General features: G+C 43.5%; 1 non-coding gene across 1 annotated transcript; it reads right to left on the bottom strand.

Moving 5' to 3' along the window:
* Positions 1-1603: 1603 nt before the first annotated feature.
* On the bottom strand, positions 1604-1678 carry trnaa-ugc. The gene has a single exon. It is a non-coding gene; the product is annotated as a tRNA-Ala (tRNA).
* Between the last annotated feature and the right edge of the window lie 13166 nt (positions 1679-14844).

Below are 14844 nucleotides of genomic sequence, written 5' to 3'. Positions count from 1 at the left end.
GTCTGAAGTTTGCTAGAGTGCATTTGGATGATCCAGAAGAGGATTGGGAGAATGTCATATGGTCAGATGAAACAAAAATATAACTTTTTGGTAAAAACTCAACTCGTCGTGTTTGGAGGACAAAGAATGCTGAGTTGCATCCAAAGAACACCATACCTACTGTGAAGTGAAAACCTCCTTCCATCAGCAAGGGCATTGAAGATGAAACGTGGCTGGGTCTTTCAGCATGACAATGATCCCAAACACACCGCCCGGGCAACGAAGGAGTGGCTTCGTAAGAAGCATTTCAAGGTCCTGGAGTGGCCTAGCCAGTCTTCAGATCTCAACCCCATAGAAAATCTTTGGAGGGAGTTGAAAGTCTGTGATGCCCAGCGACAGCCCCAAAACATCACTGCTCTAGAGGAGATCTGCATGGAGGAATGGGCCAAAATACCAGCAACAGTGTGTGAAAACCTTGTGAAGACTTACAGAAAACGTTTGACCTGTGTCATTGCCAACAAAGGGTATATAACAAAGTATTGAGAAACTTGTTATTGACCAAATACTTATTTTCCACCATAATTTGCAAATAAATTCATTATAAATCCTACAATGTGATTTTCTGGATTTGTTTTTCTCATTTTGTCTGTCATAGTTGACGTGTACCTATGATGAAAATTACAGGCCTCTCTCATCTTTTTAAGTGGGAGAACTTGCACAATTGGTGGCTGACTAAATACTTTTTTTCCCCACTGTACATATTACTTCAACTACCTCAACTAGCCGGTGCCCCCGCTCATTGACTCTGCACCGGTACCCCCCTGTATATATAGCCTCCCTACTGTTATTTTATTTTACTTCTGCTCTTTTTTTCCTCAACACTTTTTTGTTGTTGTTTTATTTTACTTTTTTATAAAAAAATAAATGCACTGTTGGTTAAGGGCTGTAAGTAAGCATTTCACTGTAATGTCTGCACCTTTTGTATTCGGCACATGTGGCCAATAAAATTTGATTTGATTTGGAGAAGATCTGCAAAGTGCAGTGGGACAAAATCCCTCCTGAGATGTGTGCAAACCTGGTGGCCAACTACAAGAATTGTCTGACCTCTGTGATTGCCAACAAGGGTTTTGCCACCAAGTACTAAGTCATGTTTTGCAGAGGGGTCAAATACGTATTTCCCTCATTAAAATGCAAAGCAATTCATAACATTTTTGACATGCGTTTTTCTGAATTTTGTTGTTGTTATTCTGTCTCTCACTGTTCAAATAAACCTACCATAAAAATTATAGACTGATCATTTCTTTGTCAGTGGGCAAACGTACAAAATCAGCAGGGGATCAAATACTTTTTTCCCTCACTGTAATTGCTCCTGCACAGTGCATTCGGAAAGTATTCAGACCCATTGACTATTTCAACATTTTGTTATCTTACAGCCTTATTATAAAACTGATTAAATTGTATTTTTTTCCTCATCAATCTACACACATGACCCCATAATGACAAACCCAAAACATTTTTTTTTTTTTTACTGAAATATCATTTTTACATTTTACATTTTAGTCATTTAGCAGATGCTCTTATCCAGAGCGACTTACAATTAGTGAGTGCATACATTTTTCATACTGGCCCCCCGTGGGAATCGAACCCACAACCTTGGCGTTGCAAGCGCCATGCTCTACCAACTGAGCTACAGGAGGGCCAAATATATCACATTTACATAAGTATTCAGACCCTTTACTCAGTACTTTCTTGACGCACATTTGGCAGCGATTATAGCCTGGATTATTTTTGGGTATGAAGCTACAAGCTCGGCACACCTGTATTTGGGGAGTTTCTCCCATTCTTTTCTGCAGATCCTCTCAAGCTCTGTCAGGTTGGATGGGGAGCGTCACTGCACAGCTATTTTCAGGTCTCTCCAGAGATGTTTAACTGGGTTCAAGTCCGGGCTCTGGCTGGGCCACTCAAGGACATTCAGAGACTTGTCCCGAAGCCACTCCTGCGTTGTCTTGGCTGTGTGCTTAGGGCCGTTGTCCTGTTGGAAGGTGAACCTTCGCCCCAGTCTGAGGTCCTGAGCGCTCTGGAGCAGGTTTTCATCAAGGATCTCTCTGTTCATCTTTCCCTCGATCCTGACTAGTCTCCCAGTCCCTACCGCTGAAAAACATCCCCACAGCATGATGCTGCCACCATCATGCTTCACCGTAGCGATTGTGCCAGGTTTCCTCCAGACGTGACGCTTGGCATTCAGGCCAAAGAGTTCAATCTTGGTTTCATCAGACCAGAGAATCTTGTTTCTCATGGTCTGAGAGTCTTTAGGTGCCTTTTGGCAAACTCCAAGCGGGCTGTCATGTGGCTGTCCGTCTGGCCACTCTACCATAAAAGCCTAATTGGTGGAGTGCTGCAGAGATTATTGTCCTTCTGGAAGGTTCCTCCATCTCCACAGAGGAACTCTGAAGCTCTGTCAGAGTGACCATCGGGTTCTTGGTCACCTCCCTGACCAAGGCCCTTCTCCCCCGATTGCACAGTTTGGCCGGGCAGCCAGCTCTAGGAAGAGTCTTGGTGGTTCCAAACTTCTTCCATTTAAGAATGATGGAGGCCACTGTGTTCTTGGGGACCTTCAATGCTGCAGAAAGTTTTTGGTACCCTTCCCCAGATCTGTGCCTCGACACAATCCTGTCTCTGCACTGTCAACTGTAGTACCTTATATAGACAGGTGTGTGCCTTTCCAAATCATGTCCAATCAATTGAATTTACCACAGGTGGACTCAAATCAAGTTGTAGAAACAGCTCAAGGATGATCAATGGAAACAGGATGCACCTGAGCTCAATTTCGAGTCTCATAGCAAAGGGTCTGAATACTTATGTAAATAAGGTATTTCCGTTTTTATTTTTAATAAATTTGCACACCAAAAAAAAAAAAAAAAACGTTTTTGCTTCGTCATTATGGTGTATTGTGTGTAGATTGATGAGGATTTTTTTTCTTTAATCAATTTTAGAATAAGGCTGTAACATAACAAAATGTGGAAAAAGTAAAGGGGTCTGAATACTTTCCGAATGCACTGTAAGTCGCTAAGATAAGAGCGTTTGCTAATTGACTAAAATGTAAAAATATATTTGTTGTAACAGCATTAATGGCAATGCACCATTCTTTTACATCATTATGTCAAAAGATATTAAAAAATCTGTGTTTTTGCTATACTGGTATCTTTTATTGAGGGTCTGATAACAAAAGTTGATGTCACAGTTTTCTACTAGGACAACTTGAGAAGGTAACAAAAAAATATGCCACATCTGAAGCTGTTGAGAGACTTTGAGGAACTGCAACATGGATTAGGAAATGCCTGGAGTCCTTAAAGAAAAACACAATTTATTTGGGGAGAACCAAGAAAACAAATGCCAGCAGAGTGAGAAGTGTGCCACAAATTGTGGTTGGGGTATAACTTGTTTCAGTTTCATGGTTAAGAGTGATTTATGAGGTGTATTGGCCCTGGGGGAGGTCTAAATACCTACCAGCCTGTGAGTAAATTATTTTGAGCCATAAGTCACCACTGACCTATCAAATGGGTCAAATTTATTTGATTACATTAATGTGATGTTTCCTACCAGGGTCGGCCCTGGGCATAAGCAACATCAGGCGGTCACTTAGCCGGGGCCCCGACCCCCAAAAATTATAATATATATTTTATATTGGTAAATTAGTCTAGCCAGCTATCTAAACTTGTAGTAATCATGGATGAATTACTGACCGGGCACGTGCCCAGTGGCCCTGACCTCCAGGGGCCCCCCATTGATTTTGTTAGTCACTCTCACCCAGATATCATATTAACATGGCATAAGTCATGGCAAAATGTGTAAAATTTCAGGAAATTAACTTTAAAACTGCAAACATTTCTCTCCACCCCATGACAAAATGAGTAGAATTGCATTAAATTAGTTATATAATTTCCCCAAAAGGCTTGGGCCGGCACTGTTTCCTACACAAACTCTTAATGGCGAAAGGTCAAACAGTGCCGCTGGTTGCCCCAGGTGCATTTGTTATTGTTTTTGTTTAGTTTTTGAAAAGGAACATCCAGCAATATAATAAATAAAAAAATCTTAGTACTCTGCTGTTCTCTTCGCGCGTGCAATGATGTCCATATTTCGAGAAACACATGCGAACCAGCCGGAAATGTGGAATGGAATGGTCCAATGGAAAGCTAGCGCAAGGTGAGAGGATGTGTAATAGCCGAGACGGTGTGTGAAAACAGCCAGGTGCAACTTTGCTAAACTGCACAGTAAGTGTATCTTTTGTATTTTAAAGATTATTTCTTTCTTATATGAAAGTTAAGTTCCAAAGGTTACCAAAACTGTATTGCTGTGGAATTTAACTTTGTCAAGATGTCGCTGGAGGGAATAGCAGCCGTTTTAAGGGCTCCTGACCAATTGTGCTATTTTGTGTTTTTTTGCGCTCTTCGTCACTTTTTTTGTACATAATGTTTCCGCCATAATTTCCATTTGACCGAAAAGAGCTTCTGGACATCAGAACAGCAATCACTAACCTCGATTTGGATGAGGATTTCTGCTTCAATGAGTAGGAAGCGAATGACATCCTGCTCATCCCGGACCAGGCCCAAATCCCGGACACTCGAAGACGGAAGAGGCGGCATTATAGAGGCCGGCGTGCGGGATACTCGACGAGACTACATCGGCGAGTGGATAAAGCGCCTCTACCCTCTGTTCTAATGGCGAATGTGCAATCACTGGAGAATAAACTGGACAAGCTCATGAAGTAACCAAAAAAGTGTTAAACAAATCAAAATATATTTGATATTTTAGATTCTTCAAAGTAGCCACCCTTTGCCTTGATGACAGCTTTGTACACTATTGGCATTCTCTCAACCAGCTTCACCTGGAATGCTTTTCCAACAGTCTTGAAGGAGTTCCCACATATGCTGAGCACTTGTTGGCTGATTTTCCTTCACTCTGCGGTCCAACTCATCCCAAACCATCTCAATTAGTTTGAGGTCAGGTGATTGTGGAGGCCAGGTCATCTGATGCAGCACTCCATCACTCTCCTTCTTGGTCAAATAGCCCTTACACAGCCTGGAGGTGTGTTGGGTCATTGTCCTGTTGAAAAACAAATGATAGTCCCACTAAGCGCAAACCAGATGAGATGGCGTATCGCTGCAGAATGCTGTGGTAGCCATGCTGGTTAAGTTTGCCTTGAATTCTAAATAAATCACAGACAGTGTCACCAGCAAAGCACCCCCACACCATCACATCTCCTCCTCCATGCTTCACGGTGGGAACCACATATTCAGAAATCATCCGTTCACCTACTCTCCGTCTCACAAATACACGGCAGTTGGAACCAAAAATCCAAAAATTGGACTCATCAGACCAAAGGACAGATTTCCACCGGTCTAATGTCATATGTTTCCACCGGTCTAATGTCCTCTGCTCTTGTCCTTCTAGACCTGTCTGCTGCCTTTGATACTGTGAACCATCAGATCCTCCTCTCCACCCTCTCCGAGCTGGGCATCTCCGGCGCAGCTCACTCCTGGATTGCGTCCTACCTGACCGGTCGCTCCTACCAAGTGGCGTGGCGAGAAGCTGTCTCCGCACCACGTGCTCTCACCACTGGTGTCCCCCAGGGCTCAGTTCTAGGCCCTCTCCTATTCTCCCTATACACCAAGTCACTTGGCTCTGTCATATCCTCACATGGCCTCTCCTATCATTGCTACGCTGACGATACACAACTAATCTTCTCCTTTCCCCCTTCTGATAACCAGGTGGCGAATCGCATCTCTGCATGTCTGGCAGACATATCAGTATGGATGACGGATCACCACCTCAAGCTGAACCTTGGCAAGACGGAGCTGCTCTTCCTCCCGGGGAAGGACTGCCCGTTCCATGATCTCGCCATCACGGTTGACAACTCCGTTGTGTCCTCCTCCCAGAGTGCGAAGAGCCTTGGCGTGACCCTGGACAACACCCTGTCGTTCTCCGCTAACATCAAGGCGGTGACCCGATCCTGCAGGTTCATGCTCTACAACATTCGGAGAGTACGACCCTGCCTTACACAGGAAGCGGCACAGGTCCTAATCCAGGCACTTGTCATCTCCCGTCTGGATTACTGCAACTCGCTGTTGGCTGGGCTCCCTGCCTGTGCCATTAAACCCCTACAACTCATCCAGAATGCCGCAGCCCGTCTGGTGCTCAACCTTCCCAAGTTCTCTCAAGTCACCCCGCTCCTCCGCACACTCCACTGGCTTCCAGTTGAAGCTCGCATCTGTTACAAGACCATGGTGCTTGCCTATGGAGCTGTGAGGGGAACGGCACCTCTGTACCTTCAGGCTCTGATCAGTCCCTACACCCAAACGAGGGCATTGCGTTCATCCACCTCTGGCCTGCTGGCTCCCCTTCCTCTGCGGAAGCATAGTTCCCGCTCAGCCCAGTCAAAACTGTTCGCTGCTCTGGCACCCCAATGGTGGAACAAGCTCCCTCACGACGCCAGGACAGCGGAGTCACTCACCACCTTCCGGAGACATTTGAAACCCCACCTCTTTAAGGAATACCTGGGATAGGATAAAGTAATCCTTCTACTAAGAGCGTCTGCTAAATGACGTAAATGTAAATGTAAATATGCTCGTGTTTCTTGGCCCTAACAAGTCTCTTCTTCTTATTGGTGTCCTTTAGTAGTGGTTTCTTTGCAGCAATTTGACCATGAAGGCCTGATTCACACAGTCTCCTCTGAACAGTTGATGTTGAGATGTGTCTATTACTTGAACTCTGTAAAGCATTTATTTGGGCTGCAATTTATGAGGCTGTTAACTCTAATGAACTTATCCTCTGCAGCAGAGGTAACTCTGGGTATTCCTTTCCTGTGGCGGTCCTCATTGGAGCCAGTTTCATCATAGCGCTTAATGGTTTTTGTGACTGCACTTGAAGAAACATTCAAAGTTCTTGAAATGTTCCGGATTGACTGACCTTCATGTCTTAAAGTAATGATGGACTGTCGTTTCTCTGCTTATTTCAGCTGTTCTTGCCATAATATGGTATTTTACCAAATAGGGCTATCTTCTGTATACCACCCCTACCTTGTCACAACACAACTGATTGGCTCAAATGCAGTAAGAAGCAAAGAAATTACACAAATTAACTTTTAACAAGGCACACCTGTTAATTGAAATCCATTCCAAGTGACTACCTCATGAAGCTGGTTGAGAGAAGGCCAAGAGTGTGCAAAGCTGTCATCAAAGCAAAGGGTGGCTACTTTGAAGAATCTCAAATCTCAAATATATTTTGATTTGTTTAACACATTTTTAGTTACTACATGATTCCATATGTGTTATTTCATAGTTTTGATGTCTTCCCTATTATTCTACAATGTAAAAAATAGTAAAAATAAAGAAAAACCTTTGAATGAGTAGTTGTGTCCAAACTTTTGACTGGTACTGTACAAACAGTGCCTTGCAAAAGTATTCATCCCCCTTGGTGTTTTTCCTATTTTGTTGCATTACAACCTGTAATTTAAATGGATTTTAATTTGGATTCCATGTAATTGACATACACAAAATAGTACAAATTGGTGAAGTGAAATGAAAAAAATAACTTGTTTCAAACAATTCTACAAAATAAATTACGGAAATTGGTGCGTGCATATGTATTCACCCCCTTTGCTATGAAGCCCTGAGATCTGGTGCAACCAATTACCTTCAGAAGTCACATAATTAGTTAAATAAAGTCCACCTGTGTGCAATCTAAGTGTCACATGATCTGTCACATGATCTCAGTATATATACACCTGTTCTGAATGGCCCCAGTGTCTGCAACACCACTAAGCAAGGGGCACCACCAAGCAAGTGACACCATGAAGACCAAGGAGCTCTCCAAACAGGTCAGGGACAAAGTTGTGGAGAAGTACAGATCAGGGTTGGGTTATAAAAAAATATCAGAAACTTTGAACATCCCACAGAGCACCATTAAATCCATTATAAAAAAATGGAAAGAATATGGCACCACAACAAACCTGCCAAGAGAGGGCCGCCCACCAAAACTCACGGACCAGGCAAGGAGGTCATTAATCAGAGAGGCAACAAAGAGACCAAAGATAACCCTGAAGGAGCTGCAAAGCTCCACAGCGGAGATTGGAGTATTTGTCCATAGGACCACTTTAAGCCATACACTCCACAGAGCTGGGCTTTACGGAAGAGTGGCCAGAAAAAAGCCATTGCTTAAAGAAAAAAATAAGCAAACACGTTTGGTGTTCGCCAAAAGCCATGTGGGAGACTCCCCAAACATATGAAAGAAGGTACTCTGGTCAGATGAGTCTAAAATTGAGGTTTTTGGCCATCAAGGAAAATGCTATGTCTGGCGCAAACCCAACACCTCTCATCACCCCAAGAACACCATCCCCACTGTGAAGCATGGTGGTGGCAGCATCATACCTTCTATGCTCGCTTCGAGGCTAGCAACACTGAACCATGCATGAGAGCACCAGCTGCTCTGGACGACTGTGTGATCTCACTCTCCGTAACCGATTTCAGTAAGACCTTTAAAGAGGTTAACATTCACAAGGTCGCAGGGCCAAACGGATTACCAGGACGTGTACTCAGAGCATGCGCTGACCAGCTGGCAAGTGTCTTCACTGAAATGTTCAACCTCTCCCTGACCTAGTCTGTAATACCTACATGTTTCCAGCAGACCACCATAGTCCCTGTGCCCAAGAATGCCAAGGTAACCTGTATAAATGACTATCGCCCTGTAGCACTCACATCTGTAGCCATGAAATGCTTTGAAAGGTTGGTTATGGCTCACATCAACACCATCATCCCAGACACCCTGGACCCACTCCAATTCGCATACTGCCCCAACATATCCACAGATTCTGCTATTTCTATTGCACTCCATACTGCCCTTTCCCACCTGGACAAAAGGAACAAATAGTTAAGAATGCTGTTCATTGACTACAGCTCAGCGGTCAACACCATAGTGCCCTCCAAGCTCATCACAAAGCTAAAGACCCTGGGACTGAACACCTCCCTTTGCAACTGGATCCTGGACTTCCTGACGGGACACCCCCAGGGGGTGAAGGTCAGCGTGGTGGATGTGTTGTCGCCTACCCTTAGGGGTGCATGCATAGTCCCCTCCTGTACTCCCTGTTCACCCACGATTGCGTGGCCGTGCACAACTCCAACACCATCATTAAGTTTGCCGACGACACAATGGTGGGAGGCCTGATCACCGACGATGATGAGACAGCCTATATGGAGGAGGTCAGAGACCTGGCAGTGTGGTGCCAGGACAACAACCTCTCCCTCAACATCAGCAAGGCAAAGGAGCTGATCGTGGACTACAGGAAACGGAGGGCCGAGGACACCCCCATTAACATCAACAGGGCTGTAGTGGAGTGGGTCAAGAGCTTCATGAACACCCCCCCCAAGCATCCAGTTGGCCTCGAGCAACCCATTGGTTCCTGCATGAACACCTACCGCTTGCACAGCAAGTGGGAGGATGGGGGGACACTTTGTTTTAGCTAACTAACTAGCTTGCTAGTTAGCGACACCATGTGCTGGCTTGCTAGCTAGCTAGCTAGCACACGGTGTGTCCCCCGCCTCCCACCTGCTGTGTACTGGAGAAAACCCTGCCCGACAGAAAGGGGCGAAGGAGGCTAGCACAGCAGGCGGGAGGCTGGGGCGACACTGTGTGTTAGCTAACTAGCTAGCTTGCTAGTTAGGGACACTGTTGTTTTTTTCATTGTGTATACAGGAATGTCCCTGTATTGATGTATAATATTGTTATATTATTGTTGCAAAAAACTAATAAAAAAACAACAACAAAAATAGCTAGCATGCTAGTTAGCTAACACACAGTGACACCACCGCCTCCCTCCTGCTGTGTACCGGACTAGCTGGCTAAGCTAGCACAGTGTCCTTCGCTCCCGCCTGCTGAACACCTGCCCCCTGCCGTCGTTAACAGAACTGCAGAAAACAGTGCCCGACAGACAGGAACAAAGGACACTGTCTAATAGTGTACGGCTAGTTACCCAGACCCTTCTTCTGTGGGATTTATTGGTGGCTGGTATCCAACGTTATTGTGCATTAACGCCACCTACTGTACTGGAGCGCCCTCGCCTCCCACCTGTCCTAGCTTAAACATTTACCAATAGCAATTATGCATTTCTGCAACAGCGGTATTAGGCCTACTTGTTTTGTGGTAACTGATTGATGTAATGTCTGTAGATGGTCATATTCTTTCCATCCTCTATGCAGTAGCCTAACAACATCTATGCTTACAGTTGTTTTTGTGTTGTATTCTTGTTCATCAAAAAATAATCTAGAATTGTGTTCTGAAAAGAAGGCCAAGTGCTTGAGAGAGAACAACCGGGCAAGCTTAGCCTACCCACAGCTGTAGGCCACTGTTATAGTGGCCGGGGGCCTCACAATGTTACATCTCCTTTGTCCCAGGCTCAGAGACTGCTGCAGAAGTAAAACAACCTGGTAAGGTTTAATTGTTTGAAACACAATGCCCAGAATCAGATGATCCATTTCATGCATATGATAAAGGTAGCTTAGCCCAAATAATATTATTTAATAGTATTTTACAGTACATGTTGTAGGGGCATTTTCGGTGGAGCCTCGACCATTTTGTATAACGGATCCCGTATGTTTGACCCACTAACACAATGTTTTATTACCGACATGACGAAAAGATAGGCGGAGTCAGGGGCGTTCAAAACAGTCGCTGCTGGGCTAGATTTTGCTTCTCTCTTTCTTTTTCTTGTTTTTATATAGTTTTTAGTGTTTATACATCCGTTTAAGGCTGTATGAATTTAAGTATGTTTATTTTATTTTGTTGTGTACTAGATTGCGAGAAGATCCTGTACTATTGTTAATGACAAATTCCATCTTGTTTGATTGAATAATCTTGCTTTGGTAAACATGGACGATTAAAACCTGCATATAAATGCGCCTGTCGTCGAAGAACATACCTGCATTTCGAAAGGTAAGAAGACTAATTGAATAAATAAAGGATAGAAAGATACTGCAGCATCTGAGATGCAAAACAAAAGCAATTGACTTCAGCTGCAGCTGTTCACTATCCCGCCCATATTTGTCTTCTGTTTTTATGCACAAGCAAAAGTGAATAACTTCTGAATGTGCAAAATTGTTGCACACAGCGCACAACCTACAAAAGCTAAAAATGGCGTGCGTTATCAAAAATGTGACGCTTATTTCATGATTTCCTGCCTAGTCAATCCATCAATGGAGCGCTGTATGCTTTTGTACACTGTTGAAAAATCCCTTCGGTGCTAATGTACAATCCATTGCTGTAACCTGACTCAGGGTTAGACTTAACATAGTAAATGTAAATATATTTCCCTCCATTTAGTATGATATGTTACGTTTCGTATGGTATGTATTAATTTGTGGATGTCGTCTGTCATCCATTTCGTATGATATGTTACGAATTACAAATCGTATATTTTACGAATTGAAATTGGTACAATATGTTAAGAATTGTCAATATGTATGATATTTTAGGAATTCCAATTTGTTGTGGCTAACATTAGCTAGGTGGTTAGGGGAAGGGTTACCTAACATGTTAAGTAGTTGCTAAAGTTGTCCGTGATGAGATTCAAACACGCAACCTTTGACTTGCTAGAAGTTCGAGTTACACACCTACCAATCCATAACCAAAAATATCGATTTTTCAGCAGTTTGAAGCAGGTGTACAATAAGGAGGGTAAAGGATGCAACAATGAAACTTAAGAATGGGAAGCATAGAAATAGCACACATAGAACAGATCTATCGCCTAGACTTGCTTTCGATTAGAATGACAGATCTACAAATCACATTTCTATGTTAATTTTGGGAGGGGGGGTCCCCCAAAAAGTTACATCTTGCAGCTTTAAGTAACCTTCAGTCTTATGTAACCATTCCAAACCTAACATATCACACTAATGAGTGTCTATATTAAGTGTAGTCTATGAGACTACCAGGCTGATTAGGTTGACACATTCTGCTCAGAAATCAGTTGTTTAGAATTATGTATTCACTCTATCCAAATTAGACATTTCTAGCCTGGGGAAAGTGACATTAGATTAACCCTTTGCAATACAAAGTATCTGACTTTGACTTTCAATGTAACCTATGAAGTTGTGTTTAGCTGCTATGTGATGCATTTCATTCTCCCACTGTAAATGGCATGGCCTGTAACACTACACGGTGTGTCCTTCTCAGGTGGTGGAGAACCCTGGCCAGCACCAAGATCGCAATGAAGAACCCAGGAGCTGCAGAGAACCAACGGTTGGTGGCGTTATTGGAGAATGCACTGGGCAGGGAGATGCGCCTCTGGAAAGTGCCAGTCTTCAAGAACAGCTGCATTCAGGTATATAGGCTACCATCTTGACTGAGCCTAACGTCTGACCCATCCACCACACACCCCTGCAAAGGTTCTGACCTCTTGATTCTTTCCACTGCACAAAGGGTACTGACATTACCCCATTCCAACTGCAAGATGTGATACTGTGGCTGGGTGAAATGTGCAGACTGTTCAACTTCTGTCAAGAAACATTTGCTCTTGGAGTCTGTGTTCTGAATCGACTTCTAGCAACAGTGAAGGTATGGAAATCTTCTGTTCTTGACAATAGTTCACAGCCTACATTCTGCTAAACTATAGAGGTGCTAAATCACCTTCTGTCTTCTGTTTCAGGCCCCGCCCAAATACCTGAAGTGTATCGCCTTCACCTCTCTGATTCTCTCAGCAAAAATCAATGAGGATGAGGTGGGATTTTTATCTCTTGGAAGTTTAACATCAAATCATAATTGAACATAGAACAAGTGTATTCTTTCTTATAATCAAAATACAACACAACGCTAGTTTAATACAATACGTTTATTAGCTCCCTTGCTGGCTGATGTCTGTTGAAACAGGTGATTGGATCAGTCAAGGGCCTTGTTGTGCAGAGTGGATGCAACTTTTCAACAGCCGAGATTCTTCGCATGGAGAGGATCATACTAGATAAGTTGAACTGGGACCTGTACACCGCAACACCAATCGACTTCATTCACATCGTAAGTAGCAGTTAACACGTCCTCACTGCCGTGACAGGCTCAAACACAGCAGTACAAAAGCACAAGGCAACACACACTTCATCTTGTCAAAGATGGCCATTGTTAACTTCTCCCCAATAGAGAATTGGTCCTAAAAATTGTGCATTGACTTGTGTCCACCTGTGATATGTCTCTGTCCACACCTGACACCATTGACAAGCGGTCATCTAAAACAAAGGGATTTGTCACGATCGTCTAAAGGAGAAGACCAATACGCAGCGCGTGGAGTGAACATAATGACTTTATTTCATAAAGCAACCACGAAAAAACAACAAATGACGATAGTGAAGTCCTCTGTAACACTGACAGAAACATGGAACAAAAACCCACAAACAAACAGTGAAACACAACAGTATATATATGGCTCCCAATCAGAGATAACGAGCCGACAGCTGACACTCGTTACCTCCGATTGGGAGTCATTGACCAATCACCACTAAACACAAACAAAATGAAACTCACCCAACCCCAACACCACCAAATGAAATACACCCTGGCTCTAACACACAGTCCTGGAGCCAGAGTGTGACAGGATTAAATGCGATGTAGATCATAGATCAGGCCAAGGCACCTACAGTGGGCTCCAAAATTACTGGCACCCTGTCTGGCAATGCACAAACAATACTTTATAATAATACAATAATACAATATAATTATAGAGATAATCTGAAAATACCAACATGTGAGAAATACTGTACTATATTAATGTTCCAATGGAATCCACCAAAATCATTTATTGATTTAATAAAAAATCAATGTCCTCCAAATCAAGGTTTCACAATTAATGGCACCCTTAAAGATTATTGTAAATAACATCTACCAAAATTAAACCAGGAATTAAATTCCACTTATTTCAGTTTACAGTGGGGGAAAAAAGTATTTAGTCAGCCACCAATTGTGCAAGTTCTCCCACTTAAAAAGATGAGAGGCCTGTAATTTTCATCATAGGTACACGTCAACTATGACAGACAAAATTAAGAAAAAAAATGATTTTTTATGAATGTATTTGCAAATTATGGTGGAAAATAAGTATTTGGTCAATGACACAGGTCAAACGTTTTCTGTAAGTCTTCACAAGGTTTTCACACACTGTTGCTGGTATTTTGGCCCATTCCTCCATGCAGATCTCCTCTAGAGCAGTGATGTTTTGGGGCTGTCGCTGGGCAACACGGACTTTCAACTCCCTCCAAAGATTTTCTATGGGGTTGAGATCTGGAGACTGGCTAGGCCACTCCAGGACCTTGAAATGCTTCTTACGAAGCCACTCCTTCGTTGCCCGGGCGGTGTGTTTGGGATCATTGTCATGCTGAAAGACCCAGCCACGTTTCATCTTCAATGCCCTTGCTGATGGAAGGAGGTTTTCACTCAAAATCTCACGATACATGGCCCCATTCATTCTTTCCTTTACACGGATCAGTCGTCCTGGTCCCTTTGCAGAAAAACAGCTCCAAAGCATGTTTCCACCCCCATGCTTCACAGTAGGTATGGTGTTCTTTGGATGCAACTCAGCATTCTTTGTCCTCCAAACACGACACGTTTTTACCAAAAAGTTCTATTTTGGTTTCATCTGACCATATGACATTCTCCCAATCCTCTTCTGGATCATCCAAATGCACTCTAGCAAACTTCAGACGGGCCTGGACATGTACTGGCTTACGCAGGGGGACACGTCTGGCACTGCAGGATTTGAGTCCCTGGCGGCGTATTGTGTTACTGATGGTAGGCTTTGTTACTTTGGTCCCAGCTCTCTGCAGGTCATTCACTAGGTCC

This window comes from Coregonus clupeaformis, chromosome 9 (genome assembly GCF_020615455.1).
Source record: "Coregonus clupeaformis isolate EN_2021a chromosome 9, ASM2061545v1, whole genome shotgun sequence".
NCBI classification, from domain to species: Eukaryota; Metazoa; Chordata; class Actinopteri; order Salmoniformes; family Salmonidae; genus Coregonus; species Coregonus clupeaformis.
The sequence above is the reverse complement of the archived record's forward strand: the minus strand, read 5'-3'. Positions and strand labels throughout refer to the sequence as shown.